Raw genomic sequence first — 27,650 nt, forward strand, 5'->3', positions numbered from 1 at the left:
CCCTTCTCCTGGTCCAGCTGCCAAGTGAAGTTCTCTGGCCTCTCATTCCCCACCCCCGAATTCTTACCTACAATTCTCTTAACCTCAAGCATTCAGCCAGCATTAACTGAGAGAAGAGCAATTCCAAACATGCTAATAGAGTCATTGTCCAATAGGTAATTAGCCTTAAGTACTCAGTTGTCTGATTCAAGCATACTTTTTAAGAGTTTCAGCCCTTTAAATCTCCTGCTTTCTTTTGTTTTAGAACACAGCTGGTCTAGCCATCCCTGACTTCTGAGGGAGGTGAGAACCCCAAAAAGGAGATGATTACAACTTCCCTGACTTCTCAGGAAAGAAGATGAAAACACCAAAAAGGAGGTGATCACACCCTCCCTGATTTCTCAGGGAGAGAGATGAAAAGTACCAAAGAGAAGTGGGGAATCAAGCCAAATATTGTTAGTAGGTTTCTGGACTGAAGGGTTTTACTAGAAACAGGTATGCACAAACCCATCATCATGGAGGGTATTACACAAGTACATAGCAATAAAGCATACATTATTAGTGATGACTTTCTCCACAGGCTGTGCAGGCTCAATGTGGTGTAACAAACATGAATTGTACATGCAAGCAATGGTAGAACAAACAATATGAATCAACATGGTGTTTTAGAAGATTTCCAGAAGTCCTAGAAGGAGAGTGTGTAAATAACAATCACACATATGCCTCTTTCAGCACCCAAGAGACAGTCCAAAACCAATCTATTGAGCATTACTTCATGTATCAGGGAATTCAATGATTCCCGCAAGTTTTTGAAGTCTTGCAACAATATTTTTATGTGTTAGGGCATCCAATGATTCCTGCAGATTTTGAAGTCTTCCAACAGTCTTATAATGTCTCAGAGAATCCAATGATTCCTGAGCATTTTCAATTCCTGGTTCAGTCTCATTAATAATTTTTGATATCCATGAGTCAATCACCATAACTGCCATGCTCTTTCAATGGTGGGCAAAATCAGCAATGAAACCACCCAATGTTTCTTGGGTCTTCTCCTTCATCTCAAGGATCTGTTCCATCTCTCTCCAATGGACAAGGCAAATATGGCTCGTTGGCACCCCATCTGATTTCTTCTCCATCTGTAGAGATACAAGCAAACCCTCTCCCCCAAGGAGTTAACCTATCTGGTTCTTTCCATTTGCCACTTTTTAGATCTCTCCACATCACCTGGAGATTATCTAAAGATAGTGGAGCTGCTCACACTGGACACTACCCTTCCAGTGGGTTATAAAACCTGTCTGCCGGAGCCAGTGCATCTTTGTCAAAAATCAAGAAATTAATAATACAAAGAGCTAAATTTAGAAGTTCTCTAAGGGTTACCTGTGGCTCCCCCTTTCTTTTGTTTTTGGAGGAGTGTCTTGATGTCTCTGTTTCTCCTTTCTACTATTGCCTGTCCTTGAGGATTAAAGGGTATGCCAGTGGTGTGTAAAATCTTATACTGTGCACAAAAGTGTGCAAAATGTTTAGAAGTATATGCAGGTCCATTATCTGTTTTTATTGCTTGTGGAACACCCGTAATTGCAAATGCTTGTATTAGGAATTCAGTGACCACTTGGACTATCTCTTTTGTTGCTGGTATTGCAAAAGTGAATCCTGAAAAGGTGTCTACCACAACATCGATAAAAGACAGATAACCAAACAATTTATAATGGGTCACATTCATTTGCCAAATTTCATTGGGTCTCAAACCACAAAGGTTCTTCCCTAGAGGGAGCATAGGAGCATGGAAAAGAAGGCAAGCTGTACAGACTTTTATTATGCTTCTAGCTTCCTCTCTTGTTATCCCAAATTGTAAACATAAAGCTTGAGCAGGCTGATGATATTTAGAATGAGATTCCTGGGCTTCCTGAAATAAAGGAGTATTTGCCAACATAATTAGAAGGCTATCTGCCTTTGAATTATCATCAAAAATAGGATCTGGAAGTTCACTATGAGATTGGACATGCAAGTTATAAATCTTACCTGGATGCTTTCTCACTTGCTCTTGAAGTTTCTTGAAGAGTTGATATACATATTGAAAGCTACAAATTTTATTTGGGCTGTGGCAATTTTTTGAACCACACCTACTGAACAGGCTGAATCAGATATTATATTTATATCTCATGGATAATAAGAGCTAGAATGATTGCATACAATTCATTCTGCTGAGTGGACTGAAGAGGAGTTCTGACTACTCTTTTATACTTAAGTCATGAGAGTACACAGCACAAATGTTATGTTTGGATGCATCTGTAAAGATAGTTGGTCCTTTAAGAGGAATTTTAGAAACCTTTTCTTCAAGAATCCATTGCCAATTATGTAATAGTCTGGTTATCTTTAATGGAGAGCCATGTGTAAAATTTGGAGCCATGGTTAATAAAATTTGCCACTCTGGGATGGTTTCATAGCATACATTAATTTGTTCATTAGTATAAAAGGTGCATATCTTGTCAGGTCTTATCCTAGATAAATGTACTTCTTGCTTAATGGCCTTTAGTAAAATTCTAGCTACAAGAACTAGGTAAGGAGTAAGGCTTTGTTGTGGTTGTGCTGCGAGTTTCACCTACTCTATCATAATGTCTCCTTGATGAAGGACTGCTGTAGGTGTCTCTTTTGTAGCAAAAACTGATATTTCCAAAGATTTTTGAGTGACTCTTTCAACCTACATTGGATAAAGCCAGTTCAATTTCTCTCAAAGTCTCTTAAGCTTCTTTTGTAAGCTGGCGTGGTGAGTTTAAAGCACTATCTCCCCTTAAAATGTCATATAATGATTGCATTTGATAGGTAATCAAGCCTAACATTGGATGCACCTATTGGATATTTCGTATCAATTTCTGAAAGTCATTTAAGGTGTTTAGCTTCTCTGTTCTTAAAGAAAGTTTTTGTGCTTGTAAGCATCTTAGAGTATACTTCATATCCTAAATATTGAAAAGGAGCATGTCTTTGAATTTTTTCTGGAGCTATATGCAATTTGTAGTTCCTTAGTGTTTCTATGGTCTTTTGTAGACATGCTTCTAACATTGGTGTACATTCCAATATATCATTCATGTAATATAATAATATTACTTTTGGAAATGATTTTCTTACTGGAGTAAGAGCAACAGAAACATACATTTGACACATATTAGGGCTGTTTTTTTTTTTTATTCCCTGTGGCAAAACTGTCCATTCATATCTTTTATAAGGCTCAGCTAAGTTAATGCTGGGCACTGAAAAAGCAAATCTTTTCATATACTTCTTATCTAGAGGGAAAGAACAGAAACAATCCTTAACATCTATAACCCAAAGAGGCCATTCTCTGGGCAACTGAGTAGGAGATGGAAGTCCAGACTGAAGAGTTCCCATAGTTTCCATCTGTTCATTTACTTTTCTTAAATCAGTCAACATCCTTCATTTTCCAGATTTCTTTCTTACAACAAATACAGGGGAATTCCAAGGACTTAGAGAAGGTTGTAAGTGTCCTTGGTCAAGTTGCTCCTGTACTATATCTAATAAGGCCTAAATTTTATCTTTGGCTAAGGGCCACTATTCTATCCACACTGGTGTATCAGTTTTCCACTGATTACTTATTTCCCTGAATCAGTCTACATTCTGGTGCCCAAAGGAAGCCTCTGTTGCATTTTGGACATAGGGCTTTGGGTCTTGTTCTCCCACCTTATTTTCTCACTCTGTCTTTATGCCAACATTGAGCTTTCAGATGCCCTACTTTACCACATTGAAAGCATTGACAAGTCTGTCTGAAAGTCCCTTGCCAAAAGGAACCCTGTCTTCCCATGTTCGGATCTTGGGGAGTCTACATCATAGCCTGGCTATAAAAGATATTTGTGCCCACAGTGGCACAGTGTCTTATGATCACCTCTAAAGGAGCATCCTTGTGTGGTCCTAGTATAATTTTTCTACAAATCTCATCAGCATTTTCTTTAGCAAGTTGCCTTATCATAATTTCTGTTGCTGCATTTTCACAAAAATCAGCAAAGAGTTCATTTGGCCCTTGTTCTGTTTTCATAAAGGCCTCTCCTTTGTCCTGTTTACTTGGGATAAAACCTCATGCTTTGATAGCAGTAGCAGCAATTTGCTCATATGCTGCTATGGGATAATTAATCTGAACTGAAATGTGTGCATAAGAACCTACACCTGTTAGTTGGTCATAGGTGATTGAGTATTCACTCTACTTTGACTATTTTGCTGGACTTGTATCCTACAGTGCTCACTATATTCAGAAAGTCATAACAAGTTTTGTCCAGGTTCTAAGCATGTCCTTGCTATAGATTTCCAGTCACTAGGGGTTAAGACTTCATAAGCCAAATTCTGTAATAACATCTTAATATAAGATGATGTAGCCCCATAAAGAGTACAAGCCTTTTTCAGGTCTTTGAGGATTTCTAGATCAAAAGGAGTGTATCTTCTACTTTCTTGACATGAAGAATTAAACTGTTGAATTATAGGATACATTTCTATTCTCAAATCAGCTGTATTCTGCCCTTCTTCTGTGGCTTTAAGTAGTGCCTTTTGCAATCCAGTCATAGGAGGGAGTGATTGCTGGAGGGGGGGGGGGGGGAAGGGGGGAAGGGGTGCTGGTAATATCACTGCTCCTTCCATTACTTCTCTCTCCACCCAGGAAGGTAAAGTTGATAAGGGGCCATCAGGAGTCTGCTCTTGTGTAGGAGAACTTGAAGCTGGGCTGTGAGAGTGAGAATCACCATGCCCTTCAAGTTCACTTAAGTCCTCATGTCCTCTGGTGATATTCCTATCAATCTGTCCTTTGTCTTCCTTTTTTTCCTCACACTTCTTCATCTGGCTGTTCTTAAAACTTTTCTTTTTTCTATAACTTGTAGGATTCTTTAAGGCCAATTGTATTAAGCTGTACATACAGAATGTTTCCTTGGAAATTGAATCAGGACCATTATCATTATAATATTCACATAGTTGATCTACTAGTCACCAATTATCTGCCTCTATTTCTTCTTCCTTGAAGAACTAAGGGGTTGTACATTCTAATGTATCCATGAGTCCATCAATCTGCTCCCAAGTTACAGTCAAACCTTGTCTCTTTATCAGTCTGAGTATGCTTCCTGTAGATCTCCTTTGGTGTGGGGTTAGGGGTGGGATGGGGGAGAATCTTTTCCTAATATCTGCCCCATTTCAGCTAGAAAATGAGAGTTACTAGTTTAGATCTTAATAAAGTAGGTTCCCTGTTTGCCTATTAAAATACTCATCCTATTTCCTGGTCACCTGGGCCTTCTTAGGTGAAATTGGGGTCCTTGGTTCACACGTTGGATGCCAAAATGTGAAGTCCAAGCTAGCTCCCTGGAAGCCTCAGAATCAGCCAGAGTCAGGATAAGGAAAAGTCCTTGGTCTTTAGGGAGAGAAGTGAAGGAGACAGACAAACTGCCACAAGCTCTCCACCAACCTCCCTTCTCCTGGTCCTGCTGCCAAGTGAAGTTCTCTGGTCTCTCTCACTCCACCCCCTAATCCTTACCTACAATTCTCTTAACCCCAAACATTCAGCCAGCATTAACTGAGAAAAGAGCAATTCCAAACATATGCTAATAGAGTCATTGTCCAATAAGTAATTAGCCATAAGTACTCGGTTGTCTGATTCAAGCATACTTTTAAAAAGTATGTTTCAGCCCTCCACAAAGTAACTTGCCACAGATCACACAGTTAGCAAGATTTGAACTCTGGAAGATGAGTTCTTACTCTAGGCCCAGTTTTCTATTCATCGCACCACCTAGATGCCCTACTTTGCACTTAGTAAGTGATTTAAAAATGTTGTTTTTATTAATTTATAGATATTCACATGTGATGTTTTCTCTCACACATTCTTTCTCTCATATACATGCATAAATATATATCTACCTCTTTCATATCATCTTTCAACAACTCTTCTACCATTTCACATCTACACACCACTTCGGGTTTGAAGCTGCAGCCTGATACTGACACTTCGTAGATGTCGTATGACTATTTCTTTATGTTTCCATCTACTGATGAGGTTCCTATTTTTCTAGTATAATTAGTACTACTGTAGATTTCCAATCATTAAGTTCTGGGTAAAACCAGAGATAAATAATTAACCTAATATTAACCCTCCTAATCAACTCTGCTCTAGCAACCATCATAGTCCTTATTGCTTTCTGACTACCACAACTATATTTGTACCTAGAAAAATCCAGCCCTTACAAATGTGGCTCTGATCCCCTAGGCTCCGCCCATCTTCCTTTCTCAATAAAATTCTTCCTAGTTGCCATTACATTCCTACTATTTGACCTAGAGATCGCCCTTCTCCTACCCCTACCCTGAGCCATTCAACTATCTACTACCAGCACCATACTTATCTTAGCATATTCCATCATCATCCTACTCACAGGAGGCCTAGGGCGTCTTTAATAGTATAGTAGGGGTGAAATGGAATTTTGTCCGAGTCTGGGTTGATTCCTGAGGGGTTGTTAGAGCCTGTTTCATGGAGGAACAGTAGGTGAACAATGGCTAAGGATTATATAGGTCATGTAATTCAATCTCTAATAATACATATAAAATATCAAATTTCTCTCTTGAGAGAATTGTGGCTTGCCCAAGGTCATATTGCTTGTTGCGGAGGTAAGAGTTGAATCCAGTTCCTCTAATTTCAAATCCAGCTCATTTTCTACATACAAATACAAATAGTGCCCTATTCAAATAGCTTGGAACATGGGTTCCTTAAAAGCCAAATTGTTTTACTAGGAAAGAATAAAGTAAAAAAACAAAACAAAAAAAAAAGTTTCAATTAATAATCTAAAGGAACTAGGTGAAACCCAGAAAGCCTGTAAAGGGTTAAAGGAGACTGTACCATTAAGGGTGGGTTGGTTCTCTGAAAGCCTCCACAGTTGTGAATCATAACACACTTGAAGGAATTGCAAATCAGCCTTTACTAAGGAAGTTGTTGCTTGTGAATTGAGAGTGAAATAAATTGAAGGGAAGAGGAAAGAGATCAGAGACTGTATCTGCTTCTCAATCTTTTTGTATTGATATCATCCTCTCACATGAAGGGATCTAGTCTGCTGATCAGAATTAGATTCCCAGCAGGCACTAGCAGGTACCTTCCATAACACCCAGCAACCACTAGCAGATTGCTCCCATACACTGAAGTATGAAAGAATACCATAAAGATCAGATTCAGATATACCAATTTTGGTATAAGAAACCTATGTATAAATGTGAACAGCAAAAATGTGAATTACCTACAATTTTTGAACCAGTTAACAATTGAATATCTCCCTTTGAAATAATCCAAAGTAAGCTGGTCAAACTAATTAACTTCTATTCATTCTTTACTAAAATGAGAAGTTAGAGTTCAGATTTATCCTGAGGCTATTTATTATAGACTAGTGGATAGAAAACCAGCCTTGAAATCAGAAAGAGCTGAATTCTGCAAGATATTGACTCTGTGACTGTGGAGTCACTTCAACTCTTTCAATCTCCATTTCCTCATCTATAAAAAAGAGGATGATAATAAAAGCACCTACTTCCCAATATTGTTTTGAGAGAAAAAAATGAGTTAACATTTATAAAGCAATTTGCAAAACCTAAAATGCTATGTAAATGTTTGGTATAAATATGTGTGTATACATGTATGTGTGTGTGTGTGTGTGTGTGTATATATATGGATATGGATAATAGAAATTGAATAAATAAGAGATAAAAGTCTCTTCCTGTTTAAAATTGCTAGTTCTATAGTAAATACTTAAAGGACAAGTTTGTAAAATATCATTGTAATAGGATGAGAGGCAGCATAATGTAATACCACCAAGAAGGTATAGGTTCATGTCAAGGCTCTAATAAATATTAGCTGTGTGTGATGACCACGTTAGTTAGAATCAGCCAGAGTCAGTATAAGCAAAAGTCCTTAGTCTTCATTCTTGGTCTTTAGGGGTAGGATTGAATTGGATGGAAGAAGAATCTCCGCAAACTTCCTTCTTCGTGTCCCGCCCAGAAAGTGACCCTGGCTAGTCTTACTCCACCCCCTAGTACCTCCTACAATTATCTGTATACACCAATTATTGAGCCAGCACAGGATAGTGGGAAGGGCCATTCTCCAAGCACATGCCCATAGAGTATTGTCCAATTGGTAATTAGCCCTAAGTGCTTGAACCAACCTCTGTGCAACAACTCAAGAGTTTCAGCCCTCTACAGCTGTGACCCTGGGCAAGTCACTGAAATTCTCCATACCCCTCAGCCACTCTTTAGGATTCTGATTTACAGGTGATTTTGTTGATGTTCAGTCATTTTAGTTTTGTCAAACTCTTCATGACCCCATTTGCATCAGTTCATGTCTCTCCATGACTTTCTGAAATCATCCTGCTAATCATTTCTTATAAAACAATAATATTCCATAATATTCACATACCATAAATTATTCAGCTATTCTCGAATTTATGGGCATCCACTCAGTTTCTAGTTACTTGTCACTACAAAAAGAGCTGCTACAAACATTTTTGCAAATGTGGGTCCTTTTCCCTTTTTATGATCTCTTTTGGGATATGATCTTTGAGATATAAATTTCAAAGGATCCTTTTATAAACAAGTAATACGTGGAAATTAATATTTGAGAATCAAGATTAATTGAATGTGGTAATTTTTTCTCTACGTCACTGTCATTTGAAATGAAACATTTTATTTACTGTGGCATTTTTTTTTTTATCTAAGTCATGATATTCTATCCCATCTAAAATGAAATGTCAAAGTATTGTTGTCTTTATTTCTTTTCTTGGTGCACAAATGCTGAATTTTGAAGGTCAACTATTCTTCATAATTGGGTCATATTAAGTCTGAATGAAAGTAGGAATTTTCTCACATCTTTTATAAAATAAGAAGCCAGTCCTTTTTAAGGTAGTCAGTATAGGTAGGATGGGATTTAGATTTTAGTGGCCTTTAGGAACATTCAGACTCTGTATCTCCCTACCATTGTATTTGTGACATATGGGATAAGGAAGGGATAACTGATACACCCATAGCCTCTCCCCTCAATCTGACCTATTCTTCTAAATTTGAGTAGATTATGGATTTCTACTTATTGGAAGTTTTTAGGCAGATTGTTTATGGAGGAAAGGGAGGAGAAGGGATGGAGAGAGACGTTGAACTAGACAGCTACTAAGATTCCTTCCAACTCTAAAATTTTTGTGACTTTGTGAAATGTTCCTAGGGCACCTAAGGTGATACAATAATAGAGAATCAGACATTGGAGTCAGAAAAATTTATCTTGAGTTCAAATCTAGCCTCAGACACTTACAAGTTGAATTCTTGCTCTCAAAAAACTCACAATCTAATGGAAAAGTCAAGAGGCAAAGTATTATGTACAAAAAAGCTATTTACAACATAAATATGAAATAATGGAAGCAAAGCACTAGAATTTAAGGGGATCAAGAAAGATTTCTTGTAGAAGGTGAAGTTGTAGACAGTGAAGAAATAGAGATTAAAAAGAAAAGCATTGAGAGGTAGGAGACAACCAGTGAAAATGCCTAGTCAGAAGATGGAGCATCTTGTTCACAAAATAGCAAGGAAACCATTGTCACTGGCTTGCAGAATACGTGGAAGAGAGTGGGATATAAAGTAAAAGAAGATTGGAAGGGGGAAAGATTATGAAGGGCTTTGAACACCAACTAGAAGATTTGTCATTTAATCCCAGAAATGAAGGGAGCTATTGAAATTTGTTAAATATGTTATGTCCAACTTATGCTTTAAGAAGATCATTTAACCACTGACATTTTGACAATAAAGGGGGGCTGGAGTGGGGAGAGACTTATGGAAAGGAAGCCAAACAGCAGCCTACTAAAATAGTTCAAACATGAGATGATGTGGGCCTATACCAAGATGATGTCAAAGAAGAAAAGTTGGCATACACAACTTTGTTGTTATTCTTTAGTCCTGTCTTAATCTTGGTGACCCTGTGGAGCACACAATACTGTCCATGGAATAGATTTTTTTGGCAAAGATACTGGAGTGTTTTGCCAACTCCTTCTCCAATAAATTAAGGCACACAAAGTTTAAGTGTTTTGCCCAGAGTTACACAGCTAATAAGTGTCTGATTGAGTGAATAAGTACCTGAATTCTGGTTTGAACACAGTCTTCCTGACTCCAAGTTCAGTCCTCCACATCCTTAGCTATCTAACTGTCTCATGCAAATTACATTTCAAAAGTTAAATTGACAGGTCTTGCTAACAGACTAGATATGGGAGTCAGAAAGTAAAAAGTTGAGTATAACATGTAGGTTACAAGTCTGAATGACTGGGAAGATGGTGATGCCCTTGACAGAAATAAGGAAATCTGGAAGGCAGGAGGAGAAGAGCTAATAAGAAGTTTGGGACACATTGAGTTTAGGTTTACAGGATATTCATTTCAAGATGTTTAATAGATAATTGGAAGTGCAAGATTGGAAGTCAGGAGAAAAGTTAGACCTGAATAAGTAGACAGGAACATCATCAATATAGAAATGATAAGTAAATCACTGAGAGTTGATGGGATAAAGTGAAATAATATAGAGGAAGAATAGAAGGGGATACAAGACAGACTTCTGTGGGGCATCCACAATTAACAAGCACAAATTGAATGAAGATCCAGCAGAGGAGACTGAGAAAGAGCATCCTATTAGGTAAAAAGAGAATCAGAAGAAAGTAATGTCTCAACATTACAGAGATTAGAGTGTTAAGGAGAAACAAATGATCTACAATATCAAAGCTAGCAAAAAAAATCAAGAAGGATGAGATTCAAGGGAAAAGCCATTGAATTTGGCAATTATTAACAGACTGTGGAGAATAAGAATAAGAGAAAAGGAAATAGGGATATCTATTATACAGTCTTCTCAAGAAGTTATGCCATGATGTCCATCAATTGGAGAATGGTTGAGTAAATTGTGGTATATGAAAGTTATGGAATATTATTGTTCTGTAAGAAATGACCAGCAGGACGAATACAGAGAGGATTGGTGAGACCTACATGAACTGATGCTGAGCGAAATGAGCAGAACCATTATATACCTCAACAACGATACTATATGAGGATGTATTCTGATGGAAGTGGATTTCTTCAACAAAGACAAGATCTAACTTAGTTTCAATTGATCAAGGATGGACAGAAGCAGCTACACCCAAAGAAAGAACAGTAGGAAATGAATGTAAACTGCTTGCATTTTTGTTCTTCTTCCCAGGTTATTTATACCTTCTAAATCCAATTCTCCCTGAGCAACAAGAAAACTGTTCGGTTCTGCACACATATATTGTATCCAAGATCTACTGTAATCTGTTTAACATGTATAGGACTGCTTGCCATCTTGGGGAGAGGGTGGAGGGAGGGAGGGGAAAAATCGGAACAGAAGTGAGTGCAAGGGATAATGTTGTAAAAAATTACCCTGGCATGGGTTCTGTCAATAAAAAGTTATTTTAAAAATAAATAAATAAATAAATAAAAGAAGTTACGCCATGTAGAGAAGATATATGGAACTATAACTATGAAGAATAGATAGAATAAGTGACAAAATGTAGAAACAGCCAGTGGATAGGAAGAGATTGAAAATTAAGCAAAAGAGTTGGGGGGTTGCAAAGAGGGCAATCTACTATAGAAGATGAATGACTTATACATGTCGAAGGCTTTTCCTTGATAAGAAGGACCACCACTTCATATGTGACAGCAGTGATAGAGACAATTGCAGAAGGCATTTGCTTGATATAAAATGAGGAGGGAAAAAGAAGGAATTCTTGCAAATTACCTCAATTTTCTTCACTAAAAGTTGAGGAAACTGAAAGAGTGAGAATGAGGAGACAAGAAGAGATTTGAGAATTAATGAAAAGTTTTGAAAGAACTATTTCTGTAAAGGGGAATAGTGAATTAATAATCCTATGAAAGGATTGCCTTAAAGAAATGAGTGACAGGTTATGGTTTTATAATTAAAGTTTGTATTGGATCCAGTCAGTATATTTTCATGGTTTTCTCCAGTTTCATTCAGGAACAAAGTGTATAGGAAGAAGCAAAGGCAGCCAATAATAAAAATGATCCAAGAATGAGATTGGCAGGGCAAGTTTTGCAATGTGACAAGTGGGCAAGAGACTCAAAAGAAGAGGATGTATAGAGTTGAATTGGTACATCATGGAATCAAGATGGGGGGAAAAATGGAGAGAGCAGTTTAAAGTTGTGTAGGCACATTGGCCTGAGGGACAAGTGATAGAACAAGGAATTGGAGGTTACACTAGGTACAAAGAACAGTGTTTGGAGTAACAAGGCAGAGAGAGGTGAAATGACAATGATCAAACAATGAAATTTCAGGGTTCATAAACATGGAAGTAGAGCATTCAGGGGTGGTGGTGAGCTTAAGTATATAATCACCTTTGTATATAGCTAAGGTGGTATGATAGAGTAAGTTACATGTTATGAATGAGTTGAGGAATTGTGAGGGTCAATATGTATAAGTTCCCTACTATGAAGACAATTAGAAAGAAAGTCATAAAGGCAAGCACTGATCTCATTGAGGAAAATGTGTCATTAGATAACAGATATGCATATCACACCTTTTACCTTTCTTTTTTTTTTTTTTTTTTTTTTTTTTTTTTTTTTTTTTTTTTTTTTTTTTGCTATCTAAAAAGGAACTAGAACCTGTTCAAGGAATTTCAGCTATATTTTCATTAATAGAAGTAAAACTTCCTTAGTAGAAACAATGCTAGGGAAATGGTAGAGAAATTTTAGGATTCTTAATCTGAGAGATAGATAAAATTTTGATTGGTTAGCCTGCTAACAATTTAATTTTTTTTTTGAAAAGTAGAGCTGGGTTGTTTGGAAAATACCTTCTCCAGGCATCATGTTTAAAACCAATAGGAGGATCATTAGCATGAATGGTCAGATCATGATCAATAAACTTTAAACTACTAATATAAAAACTCTAGAATGCCAAAGACCAAACATAAAATTAATGTTAATAGGAAGTAATTCATAGAAAATAGGAAACATTAGAATTCTGATTAGTGAAAACGCTAACTTTCCTCATTGCCATTGCTCCTCTCTTAATATCCTTATCTTTTTCCATTACAAGTATTTTGTCTGAATTAAATGCTGTACCCATCACCATAGTGCTTTTTCTCTTCCTCTCCTAGACTCTGAAAAGAATTTAAATGAATTCAAGTACAGCTTGCATACTGAGTTAATTAAACTTATTTCTGATGTGCATAATTTCCTGTGGGATATGCTAACTTACAACTCAGCTCAAGGTACTCTGTAAATAATCATAAACTATTGCTCATAAATTACCATCCAATATGTTGAATTTTAATAGTTAATTAACATAATTAATTTTAACCATAGGTTTTTTTCTGTAATGACATTATAAAATAATAGTAATTAAATACTGCTCTCCCCTTCAAAAAACAATCCCTGAAGTACATTTCCATAAAAATAGTGTCAGTGATAAGAATGAACACAGATCCAGTATGTTAGTACAGAAGCAAACACTAGAGAACATCTAAAGAATGATTCAGGAAATTCGTATTTCTGACCCATCAAGGCTTCCATGCCTTTCCATAATATCCTCATGCAACTTCCCCTAAGAAGTGTTTCTGCTGAGCAGATCTTCCATCTGGATTTTTCCCCTTATGTAGAACTAACTCTCTCCCAACTCCATTATTCTTGTAGCTTGACTAACTGGGTTTACTATTCACAGTTAAAATTGCTATTTGTGAATTCCCCTACATTTTATTTTTACTTACTGTTTTGCTTCTTAGAATCTTGTTTCACCCTACAGTTGTTACCTTATCTTCTTTCCTTATTCACTTATTCTTTATTTTACCTTCTTCTCTAAAGGACCCTCTCTTCCAAAACAGCCCCCAATTATTTCATTTTTAGGAATACTATTAATAATAATGATAACTAATAATTATTAATATTAATTAAATTTTCATGTCATTCATAAGTAAAGTTTGACCTTAATTTCCTTATATTTCTTCTGTATCTTTTATATTTAACATTTCTTTAAATTCTTGTCTTTTTTAATGAAAATATCTAAAAGTCTTTCAATTCATCAAATATCTATTTTTTTCCACTCAAGAATATACTCAACTTTATTGGATAAGTTATTCATAGATTTAATTCCAATTGTTTTGCTTTTCAAAATGTAATAGTCTAAAACATATTTTTTTAGTGAAGAAGACAAAAATCTCAATTGTTTTCCCACCACATTTAAATCCATTTTTTTCTTGTTGCTTGCAATATTTTTTTTCTTCAATCTATGACAACTGAAATTTGATTATGGCATTCCTGTAAATTTTCTTCATAGGATTAGTGGATTCTTTCAATTTCTACTTTATCTTTTTGTTCTAAAACTTCAGGAAATTTTCCTTAAAATTTTTTTATAAAATTGTATCTTGTACACTTTTTTAAAATCATAACTTTCTGTTCTCTATATCAGTTGTTGCTTAACTGAGAAATTTTAGATTCTCTATTTCTCCAGTTTTATTAAAGCTTGGTGTCTTGCAATGTTATTCAATTCCATTTGTGCAATTCTAGTTTTCAAGAAATCATTTTTTTTCCTGAAGATTTTGTTTTTCAGGGCAGAGCCAAGATGACAGAGAGTAGACAAGTCTTTGAGATTATTCTGGCTTCCCTCAGATCAATGCCAGATCAAGCCTCTGAACTGGTTTTGGAGTGACAGAACCTAAAAATATTTGGAGTGTAACAAATTTCCAGCAGAAGATAGTATGAAAGAATAAAAAAGGTCTGTCTCAATCCAAGAGGGATAGTAGCCAACGTTGGCTATTCTGTCCTGATTCAGAAGGCAGTGGATCATCAGACTACCTGTGAGGGCTCTAACATAACAACAGAAAGCAAATAGCAAGCCCCTAAACCCGAGCATAACAACTGGGTCTTGGCCATACCCATTTAGCATGAAAAGGAAACTGGCAACACCAACCCCAGGGCAGCATGAAGCCACTGTCATATATAGAGGAAACTAGGGACAATCTCCCCTTTGTCCTAAGAGCAAACCTCAACCTTTAAAAAATAGCAAAAAAAAAAAAGCAAAAAGAGCTCTAACTATATATAGCATTTATGGAGACAGGGAAGAACAGACTTCAAACTCTGAGCTCACTAAAGGAAAAGCATCTCCAGATGAAGATGAAGTCTCAAAAGGTGATACAAGTTGGTATCTATCTCACAAAATTCTGTTGCAATAATTCAAAAAGGATCTTAAAAGAGAGTTAAAAGAAAAATGAGGAAAGGAAATGAGAGCTCTGGAAAAGGAAAAAGAGAAATTGTCTGGAGAAAACCATTCCTTTAAAAATAGCTTTGACAAAATGGAAAAAGAAAACAACTCATTGAAAAGTAGAATTTGTGAAAGGGAAAAAAATCCAATGAACAAAAGAACTCATTTAAAAGTCCAATTGCCCAAATACAAAAGGAGATTAAAAAAAGCAAACTAAAGTAAATAATTTACTAAAAATCCAAGATGAACAAATGGAAGTGAATGTCTGAATGAGACATCAAGAATCATTAAATAAAAACCAAAAAAATAAAAAAATAAAAAAATAGAAGAAAATGTAAACTACCTCACTGGAAAAAACAACTGACCTAGAAAATAGATCCAGGAGAGACAATGTAAGAATTATTGGACTACCTGAAAAAAGAGCATAGACAACATCTTTCAGAAAATCATCAACTAAAACTGCCCAGATGTCCTAGAAACACTGGTAAAATAGCCACTGAAAAAATTCACCAATCACCTCCTGAAAGAGACCCCAAAATAAAAAATCCAAAGAATATCACAGCTATCTTTCAGAATTATCAAATAAAGAAGAAAATATTGCAAGCATTCAGAAAGAAATAATTCAAATGCCAAGGAGTTACAATCAGGATGATCCAGGACCTAAGAGCTTCCACTTAAAGAAAATCCAACAAAAGTAAGCATTATCTTTCAGGGAAAAAGATGGACATTCAGTGAAGTGGGCAAATTTCATTTATTTCTGATGAAAAGATCAGAGCTGAATAAAAAATTTGATCTTCAAATACAGAACTCAAGAAATGCATAAAAAGATTAAAGAAAAAAGTAAAGAAAAAAAAAACTATGTTTCTTTTGAAAGTGAAAAAGTTTACACCCCTATATGGGAAGATAATATGTTTAACTCTTCAAAACTCTACTTCTGTTATGGGTATACTTAGAGGATATATTTATAATTTGACTTTATTGTGATGATATAAAAAAGAAACGAGGTAGAAAAAGAATTGTACTTGAAGAAAAGATGAGGTAAAATGGGGTAAATTACATCTCATGAAGAAACAAAAAAGACCTATTGCAATTGAGGGAAAGAATGGAAAGAGATGAACACTGTGTGAACCTTACTATCATTAGATTTGGCTCAGAGAGAGAGAAAGAAAGAGAATATCAAACGTATTTACCTTCATAGAGAAACTTGTCTCACCTTATAGGGAAGAGAGGGAAGAGTAAAGGAAAAGGGGAGGCTAATAGAACTTCTCTTCTGGATAACAAAAGGGAAAGGGAAAGGGATGAGAAGGGGGGGATGTAAAAGGGGAAGGCCGTTTGAGGGAGCTGGTAGTCAGAAGCAAAACAGAAGAAAAGGAAGGAGGGGAAAAGGGAAAGGAAAGAGAAAAGTATAACTTGGAGAAAATAAGAAGGCAGGAAATACAGCATTAGTAATTTTAACTGTGAATGTGAATAGAATGGATTCTCTAATAAAACAGAAACAGACTGGATTAAAAGCCAGAATCCTACAATATGTTGTTTACAAGAAACACATTTAAAGCAGAGTGATGCATATAGAGTGAAGGTAACAGGCTGGAGCAGAATCTATTATGCTTCAGCTGAAGTAAAAGAAGCAGAGGTAACAATCCTGATCTCAGATCAAGCAAAAGCAAAAATAGATTTAATTAAAAAAAAAAAAAAACAAGGAAGGAAACTAAAGTATACCATAGATAATGAAGTAATATCAATACTAAACATATATGCACCAAGTAGTATAGCATCCAAATTCCTAGAGGAGAAATTAAGAGAGCTGCAAGAAGAATTAGAAAGCAAAACTATGTTAATGGGAAATCTCAACATTGCTCTCTCAGAACTAGATAAATTAAACCACAAAATAAATAAGAAAGAAGTGAAGGAGGTAAATAGAATTTTAGAAAAGTTAGGTATGATAGATCTTTGGGGAAAACTGAATTGGGACAAAAAGAAATAGACTTTTTTTTTTCTTGGCAGTGCATGGAACCTACACAAAAATTGACCATGTATTAAGGCATAAAAACTTCAAAATCAAATGCAGAAAGGCAGAAATAATAAATATATCTTTTCCAGTGATGATGCAATAAAAATCACATGTATTAAAGAACCAAGGAAAAATAGGCCAAAAATTAATTAGAAACTAAATAATCTAATCCTAAAGAATGAATGGATGAAACAACAAATCACAGACACAATTGATAATTTCATCCAAGAGAATGACAATAATGAAACAACATACCAAAATTTATGACATACAGTCAAAGCAGTTCTTAGGAGATAATTTTATTTCTCCAGGTGCTTACATGAATAAAATAGAGAAAAAGAATGTCAGTGAATCGGAAATACAGCTAAAAAGGAAATATTAATAAAATTTAAAGTCAAAAAAAACTGAACTAATAAAGGAAACCCAACAAAATAGATAAACCTTTAGTTAATTTGATTAGAAAAAGAAGAAAAGAAAATCAAATTGTTAGTATAAAAAAAAAATGAAAAGGATGAACTTTCCACCAATGAAGAGGAAATTGGAGCAAAAAAAAATAGGAGTTATTTTGCCCAACTATATGTTGGAATCTGTACAAATTGTTAAGTCATTAGAGTTGATAGAGACAATAATTATTTAATTTAGCATGGCTCAGTATGATTAATCTGATGCTACTAGATGTTATGGGCCAGAACTTGAAACAAGGTACGAAGTACAACTGATAGACAATAATGCTTGTGTTCACACCTTTAGAGAGCTCATAGAAGCAAGAAATATTTAAGTACTCTTTGGAGTTCACATGTATGGGAGATTTCAGCATTTAGAAAGAGATATCTGAATTCACACCTCCCTTAATCCCTGCCTCCAGAAGGCGGAGTCAGCCTTTTACTCTCAGCACAAATAGAACTTCATTGAGCCATTCGACAATCTTACTTCAGAACATTGACTGGGGTCAGAGAGAAGTACTCTGGGAGGAAGCCCATAAGCCCTCTCTCTGAGGCAAGAGAGATTCATTTTCATCTTCCACCTTGGTGCTGGCTGGAGGCTGAAGAAAGCAGAGGCAGGAGCAAAGGACAAAGCTGCAAGAGCTCTTAGAACCAAGCAGAAAGATAAGCCTCTAAGAAAACTAACCGAGCTATATTGAACTATATGTCAATAAATATGATAATTTAAGTGAAATGAATGAATATTTACAAAAAATATAGATTGTCCAGATTAATAGAAGAAGGAATAAATTGCTTAAATATACCCATTTTAGAAAAAGAAATTGAACAAACTATTAATCAACTCCCTAAGAAAAAATCTCCAGGGCCAAATAGATTTACAAGTGAATTTTACCAAACATTTAAAGAACAATTAATTCCAATATTATGCCAACTATTTGGGGAAAAATTCCTTTCTGACACAAATACGGTGTTGATAACTAAAGCAGGTAGGGTCAAACAAAGAAAGAAAATTATAGATCAATTTCTCTAATGAATATTGATGCAAAAATCTTAAATAAAATATTAGCAAATAAATTACAGCAAGTTATCACCAGAATAATACACCATGAGCATTAGACCATAATGTATATGATTATCTCAATAGATGCAGAAAAAGCATTTGAAAAAAATCCAATAACCATTCCCATTAAAAATTCTAGAGAGTATAGGAATTAATGGAGTTTTACTTAAAATGATCTGTAGCATCTTTTTAAAACCATCAGCAAGCATCATATGTAATGAAGATAAACTAGAACAATTCCCAATAAGATCAGATGTGGAACAAGGTTGCCCACCCCATCAGAATTACAATGCAATATTGTATTAGAAATGTTAGCTTTAGCAAGAGAAGAAAAATAAATTAAAGGAATTAGAGTAGGTAATAAGTAAATTAAAATATAAATCTGCTCTTTGCAGATGATATGATGGTATTCTTAGAGAATCCTAGAGAATCAGCTAAAAAACTACTAGAAACAATTCACAACTTTAGCAAAATTGCTGAATATAAAATAAATCCACAAAAATTATCAGCATTTCTATGTTACCAAAAAAGTCCAATAGCAAGAGATATAAAGAGAAATTCTGTTTAAAATAAATGTAGATAATATGAAAATTTTAGGAGTCTACCTGCCAAGATAAAATGAGGAACTATATGAGCACAATTACAAAACACTTTCCATCCAAAAAAGTCAGATCTAAACAATTAGAAGAATATTAAGTGCACATGAGTAAGCTAAGCTAATATACTAAAAATGAGAATTCTTCCATTAATTAATTTGCTGATTCAGTGCCATACCAATCAAACTGCCAAGAAACTACTTTATAAAGCTAGAAAAAAAATAATAACAAAGTTCATTTGAAAGAACAAAAGGTCAAGAATCCTAGGAAATTAATGAAAAATTCAAATGACAGTGGCCCAGCTGTACCAGATCTAAAATTATATTTATAAAGCAGCAGTTATCACAAATATTTGGTACTGCCTAAAAATACAGTAGTCAATCAGTAAAATAGGTTAGGTTCACAAGACATGATAGTCAATGACTAGAGTAATCTAATGACTATGGTAGATCTATAAATTAGATAAACCTAAAGATGCCAGTTTCTGAGATAAAAACTCACTATTTGACAAAATTGCTAGGAAAATTGGAAAATAGTATGTTAGAAACTAGACATTGACCAACACCTAACACCAAAATAAGGTCAAAACGTGTTCATGATTTAGATATAAAGTGACACAATAAAGAAATTAGAAGAACAAAGGAGAATCTATCTCTTTCACCTTTTTTGTTGTTTGCTTCTTTTTGTTTTTTCTAATTGTTTTTCTTTTTGATCTGATTTTTCTTGTGCAGCATAATAAATGTGGAAATATATATATAGACGAATTGTACATGTTTAACATATATTGGATTACTTGCTGTTTAAGGGATGAGATGGGGGATGAGAGAAAAATTTGGACACAAGGTTTTGCAAGGATGAATACTGAAAACTATCATTGGATATATTTTGAAAATAAAAAGCAAATGAAAAGGATTTTGCTTTTCTTTTCTAAATGGCTAACTTTCTTTTCATAAATTTCTTGGATTGCTTTTTTTTCTAATTTTTTCTTGTTCTCTCTAATTTGATTTTTGAATTCCTTTCTAAATTCTTCCTAGATTACTTTTTGGTCTTGTAACTAACTATTTCATGTTAATGTAGGAGTAGCTTCTTTTAAATTTTATTATCCTCCTCTGATTATGAACCCAGATGTTCTTTTACACCAAAATAGCTCTCAGTGGTCAGTTTTTTTCCTTACTCTTTTTTAAAATTTGTACTGATTTTCTTTTTAGCAGCTTAATATTATAATCATCAATTTTTTAATTCTGACTTGTGGATAATGCGGTCCTACATCTCAAGTCTCTCTTATGGCTATTTTCTGAATTCTGTATGGGGGCTCAAAGAGTAAAGCAAGTATAGGTCTTTCTGTGCACTTTCTGAAAGAATTAAAAATCTTGTTACTTTTGCCAATTGTCTATTATCTTCTACAATTTCACCATTTGGTATAGTAGTGGGAAGAGAGAATTTAGGTTTTGTGAGAATATCCTGATCAGCTCCCTCTTTCCCCAAGTAAAAATTATAGCTTCTTCTTGGAATCTGTGATTATCACCCATAACACAACACAATCATAGAAGGACATTTTGTTTCTTACATGTAATAGATACTGAACCAAAAATTTTCATAGGCACAATCCAAATCTTTTTAGAGCTTATCATTTAAGATAAACAATATCAGTGTGTGTGTGTGTGTGTGTGTGTGTGTGTGTGTGTGTGTGTGTGTGTGTAAAGGTAGGGAAATGAAAAAGTGCCTGAAAAGACAGTTTTTTATCATATGCATTTACCACCAAATGTATCATATTTAACTCATATGTATTTTTTATATATATTGTAATGTGAGAAATCAGGTGAATATGGCAGAGGGGGAAAGAGGTAGAAATGTGGTCCAGTTGAAAGAACATTATGGTAACACAAAACTGGAAACAAAGAAGATGCTTTTTATTAAGTAATGGCTAAAAATGTGGCAAATAAATCTCAGAATATGTTTCACTGTAAGAAATGATGGCTATAAAGCATTCAGAGAAGCATGTAAAGACTGCTGAGAACTGATGTAAAGTGAAATAAATGAAACCAGGAAACCAATATATATGATGACAATAATGTACATGAAAAAACACAGAAACAGAATTACACGCTTTATATATTTATAACAACCAAGCTAGGGACAGCTAGATGGTGCAATGGACAGAGTCCTAGTCCTGGACTCAGGAGGACCTGAGTTCAAATCTGTCTTCAGACATTTTATACTTGCTATTTTTATGACCCTGGGCAAGTGACAACCCCAACTGCTTCTCAAAAAAAAAAAATGCAACCAGGCTTATCCTCAAAGAACAGACAACAAAATGTATCTCTCTTTGTGAAGGACAGGAACTATGGGTATGGAATTTGTACTCATCAGAGTTGATTGACATGTTGTTTGGTTTTATTGAATTGCTTTGTTTTCCTTTTTAAAAATGTTACCATCATATGAGTTATTATTCTTTCTGATCAATCTAGCAATGACTATGGACTAAGTAATGGTTTCAGAAGCTGCTGAAATGATGAGAAAGAGAAATTTTTGTCCAGCTAGTTTCATCATTAAGCACATTCATTAAGGCAAACTACATATAGAACTGCACCTGGCCCTGGAAAGACTGATTGAGCAGACACAGTGCCTGCCCTTTGAGCTTAGAATCAATGAAAGTTAACAAAGACACAGATAGGTCACAAAAAAGTTGTGTAGTTAGGAAATCAATCACTAAATAGATAGGATTCGTTATTTACATCATCTGTGGGTAGATGAGAACTAACCTGAGTAAATGGTTACATCACCTCTATTATATAATATGTGTTGCCTTTCATTCAATCTTTCATTCAAAAAATATTTATTGAACCTACTATACACATTGTACTAGATGTCTTTCCAAATACTAACTGATTTTTTCTAAGCCTTAAACTTTGTTTAAAAAATAAAAACTCCATGAGGATATTTAGTTGTAATAGTTCTTCTGTGTCTGTCTGTCTTTCTGTCTTCCTTTTTTTTTTTCTTTTTTTGTGCTTGGGACAGGAGTGGTAATAAAAATTAGCTGGGAATTTTGCACAATAAGAGTGAATCAAATTATGTCATTTGGATGCTACTAAAGCTATTTTTAAGGACAATGCTGATAGTGTTGATTAATGACCATTTCCCTAATGTAACATAAATTTTGTCTTGATATAAATTGAAGTTGCTCTTAATTTCAGTCTTGCCCTTTATGCTTACAAAGCAATTATTGATTTTGATTTAAAAAAAAAAAAACTATTCTCAACCATTTCTTGAAGAAAAACTTGGTTTTATTTTGAATTGAATGAAGAAAAAGTAGCAGAGAATACTCTTAAATAAAACAAATTTTTATTCTCTAAAGAAAGAAATAAGAATAGGAAGACAAAGATTTCTCTGAAAGAATTTTACTCAGCATACATCAGGCTCTCACAACTTCTAAAACAATGATTCTGAAAGTGTATTCAGAGGGTATCTGGAGGGTTCCCCATACCTTTTCAGGAGGTCTAGAAGGTAAAGATTGTCATATCATACTAAGATTTTATTTGCCTTTTAAAATATTCCTTCCTTTTCAACTACATATCTTTGAAACTGGCTTTTCTTCATATAAAGGATATGCCAAAAGTTTTAGTGCAGTTTTAAGCTTAAAACTGCACTAAGACTTTTCTGTGAAGACCATGTTAGCACCTTGGGTACTTTAGAATCAGCTGGAGTCAGGATCAGCAAAAGTCCTTGATCTTTATTCTTTGTGGACATGAATGGAATGGTGATATGAAGTGAGTGAGATGGCTACATGAATCCCGCCAGGAGTCACTCTGGCGATATGAAGTGAGTGAGATGGCTACATGAATCCTGCCAGGAGTCACTCTGGCTTTCTCACTCCACCCTTTTTTCTCCTTCAAATCTCTCCACAGGCCAACAGATGGAGCCAGCTCCGAATGGTGGGGTGGGCCATTTTCCAAGCAAATGCTAATAGAGTATTGTCCAATTGATAATTAGCCTTAAGTGCTCAGACCTAAGTGCATCAACTCAGTTTCAGCCAATTATACTTTTGGATTACCCTTTACTTCAACCAAATCAAAAGTCACAACAGATTGAATATAGAAGCTGATATAAGAATCCAGATGTCTTATTAAGCAGATAAAAAATTTCCAAAAAGAAAAAAAAAGAAATGCAAGAAATTTCACTCCTCACCTTTTCTTGTTTGTGAAAATAAAAAATGTTATTTATATTAGCATGTAATGAGTTAATTATTATTAAATTAATAAGTAAACATTTTTAAAACCACCATTTTAATTTCTAATGTGGTTTTAAAAAAGTTGTGTCACCAGTTATAATTCATATAAATACAATCTCTTCAGAGACCTCACTTTTTTTTATTTATTTTTTTATTTTGTTTTGTTTTGTTTTTAATTTACAAAACATATGTATGTATGGGTAATTTTTCCAATATTGACCCTTGGAAAAACTTTTGTTCCAAATTTTCCCCTCCTTCGTCCTATCTCTTCCCCTAGCTGGCAGGTAGTCCAATACATGTTAAATATGTTGAAATACATGTTAAACCCAATATGTGTATACATATTTCTACGGTTATCTTACTGCAAATGAAAAATCAGATCAAAAAGGAAGGGAAAGAAAAACTGAGAAAGAAAACAAAATGCAAGCAAATAACAACACATACAGTTCTCTCTCTGGGTGTAGATGGTTCTCTTCATCACTGAACAAGTAGAAGTGGTTTAAATCCTCTCATTGTTGAAGAGGGCCATGTACATCAAAATTGATTATCAATTCTATGATCTATATGATTTTATGATCATCATATAGTCTTGTTGTTGCCATGTATAATGATCTCCTGGTTCTGCTCATTTCACTTAGCATCAGTTCATGTAGGCCTCTCCAAAACTCTCTGAAATCATCCTGCTGGTCATTTCTTACAGAACAATAATATTCCATAGCATTCATATACCATAATTTATTCAGCCATTCTCCAATTGATGGGCATCCACTCAGTTTCCAGTTTCTTGCCACTACAAAGAGGGCTGCCACAAACATTTTTGTATGTGTGGGTCCCTTTCCTTCCTTTAAGATCTCTTTGGAATATAATCCCAGTAGAAACACTTCTGGGTCAAAGGGTATACACAGTTTGATAACTTTTTGAGCATAGTTCTAAATTGCTCTCCAGAATGATTGGATTCATTCACAGTTCCATCAACAATGTATCAGTGTCCCAGTTTTCCCACATCCCCTCCAATGTTTGTCATTATCTTTTCCTAAGCTGACAAATGTGTAGTGCTATCTCAGAGTTGTCTTAATTTGTATTTCTCTGATCAATAGTGATTTGGAGCACCTTTTCATGTGACTACAAATGGTTTCAATTTCTTCATGTGAAAATTGTCTTTTTATAATCATTGACCATTTATCAGTTAGAGAATGGCTTGAACTATTATAAATTTGAATTAATTCTCTATATGTTTTAGAAATGAGGCCATTATCATATTCTTTGGATGTAAAAATATTTTCCCAGTTTATTGCTTCCCTTCTAATCTTGTCTACCTTAGTTTTGTTTGTATAAAAACTTTTTAAACTTAATATAATCAAAATTATATATTTTGTGATCAGTAATGATCTCTAGTTCTTCTTCTGTCACAAATTCCTTTCTCCCCCACAAATATGAGAGTTAAAACTATCCTATGTTCTTCTAATTTGTTTATAATATCATTCTTTATGTCTAGATTATGAACCCATTTTGACCTTATATTGGTATATGTGTTAGGTATGGGTCTATGCCCACTTTCTGCCATACTAGTTTCCAATTTTCCCAGCAGGTTTTGTCAAATAATGAATTCTTATCCCCAAAACTAGGGCCTTTAGGTTTGTCAGATACTAGATTGCTATGGTCATTGACTATTTTCTTCTGTGAACCTAACCTATTCTACAGATTAACTTGTCTATTTCTTATCCAGTACCAGGTGATTTTGATGACTGCTGCTTTATAATATACTTTTAGATCTGGTACAGCTAGACTACCTTCATTTTCTTCTCTCTTCATTAATTTCTTTGAAATTCTTGACCTTTTATTCTTCCAGATGAATTTTGTTATTTTTTCTAGGTTAATAAAATAGTTTCTTGGGAGTTTGACTGGTATAGCACTAAATAGATAGATTAGTTTAGGGAGTATTATCATCTTTATTATATTAACTGGACCTATCCAAGAGTATTTGATATTTTTTCCAATTGCTTAGATCTGACTTTATTTGTGTGGAAAATGTTTTGTCATTTTGCTCATATAGTTACTGACTTTCCCTTGGCATATAGATTCACAAATATATTATGCTATCAACAGTTATTTCAAATGTAATTTCTTTTTGTATCTCTTGCGATTGTATTTTGTTAGTGATGTATAAGAATGCTGATGAACTTTGCCGAAGTTGTAGTTTGCTTCTAATAGGTTTTTAGTTGATTCTCTAGGGTTCTTTAAGTATACCATCAAATCATCTGATATGATGCTTCTTTTTTGTATTTGTCCAAATGAATTTTTAAATAAGTTGCTTTGTTTGATGGATTTGTTTTTTCATTTCACAAATTCTATTTTTAAGGAGTTATTTTCTTTTTCTGTTTCACAAATTCTGTTTTTCTGGGAGTTGCTTTCTTTTTCCATTTTATCAGATCTATCTTTTAATGAGTTATATGACTTTTCCAAACCCTCTTGCAAAGTTTTCATTTCCTTTCCGCATTTTTCATCTAGCTCTCTTTTAAGATCCTTTTTTAATTTCTTCTAGGAGAGCCTTGTGTGATGGGGATCATGTTATATCACCTTTTTGGGCTTCATCATGAGACAATCTGCTTTTAGTCTCCTTAGTGTTTGATATCTTTTCTCTTTCACCATAGAAGCTGTCTACCATCAGAGTTCTCTTTACCTTTTTACTCATTTTTTTAAAGTTAAGATTTGCTTTTAAGAGCAGGGAGGTTTTCCAAGCTTTCTTTACAAGCAGCAGCTTCCACTATAAGTAGCCGGGGCTGCACTGGGTCAGTGCTGAGTCACTCCCAATGTTGGGTGGGAGTGGCCAGGTCCTGTGAGATTCTGGTATTTTGGGATTCAAATTTACCTTTTTATTTGTGTTGGATGTTTTATAACTTCTCTACTGATCTACTGGCTTGCAGCCAGGACAGAGTAACCAACTCTACTGCTATTGATGCCTCCCTGTAGATTCTTCACCATATGGAGTCACTCATATTTGTGGAGGAGGAAGGAATTTGTGACGGAAGAAGAACTAGTGATCATTACTGATCACAAAATAGATAATTTTGATTATATTAAGTTAAAAAAATTTTATACAAACAAAACTAAGGTAGACAAGATTAGAAGGGAAGCAATAAACTGGGAAAATATTTTTACATCCCAAGATGTACGGCCCCTGGAAGTCACACCAGCCCCGGCCTCTGTGATTTCTATGTTGTCATTTGTGCTCAGCTGCTTGTGCTTGACTGCCCCATCCCATTTCAGATTGAAACAGACCTTTTCTGGTCTGTTTCCTCCTTGTAGATTGTCCATCTCATGGAGTCTGCACTGGCCCAGGACTCTGCACTGTCTGCACTGGCATTTGTGCTCAGCAGCTTGTGCTGGTTCTTCCCTCCCATTTCCAATTAAAGGTCTTTTTCAGACCTTTTCTGGTGATCTTCAAAATTATCTTCTGCTGGTAATTTGTTGCTCCCAATATTTGTGAGTTTTGTAATCCAGAGCTAATTCAGAAGCTAGATTTGCTAATTAATCTGAGGGTTGTAGGAGAAAGCAGAAAGAAGTGTGTGTCATCTCCCCACATCTTGGCTCCACCCCCAGAAGTCTCCGAGACCTCAATTTTTAATAGTGTAAAGGGTACCTGAGACTAAAAAGTTAGACTTCTAAAAAAGACATGACAAGGCCTATTTACAACATATGACAAGGATCAAATTCTACCCCTTTGGAAGAAACACATGGTTCATTGGGCTGAGTGTTCAAATAATTTTGACTCATTTTTAATGAAATATTTCACAGAAGGATAGGCAGATAAGTAGTAAAATGTCCATTTGACAGTACTAGGTGAGGAAAAACATCATTACCTAATTTTTATTTTGGCAAGGAGAAATGCAAAAAGGTTCTGCTTTGCTAGCACATTCATAACTTCAATGTCATCATTAGGGTACTTTGACAGAAAGAGAGGAGAGCAATAACCTCCCCTTTAAAGCACTAGCTTTACCAATTATCTTTAATCTTTTGTTTTTGTACATAATCATAATTTTTCTTTCCAGTCCAACTTGGGCACATTGGCTTTACTTCACCTAGTAA

Source organism: Sarcophilus harrisii, chromosome 4 (genome assembly GCF_902635505.1).
Source record: "Sarcophilus harrisii chromosome 4, mSarHar1.11, whole genome shotgun sequence".
Taxonomy (NCBI): Eukaryota; Metazoa; Chordata; class Mammalia; order Dasyuromorphia; family Dasyuridae; genus Sarcophilus; species Sarcophilus harrisii.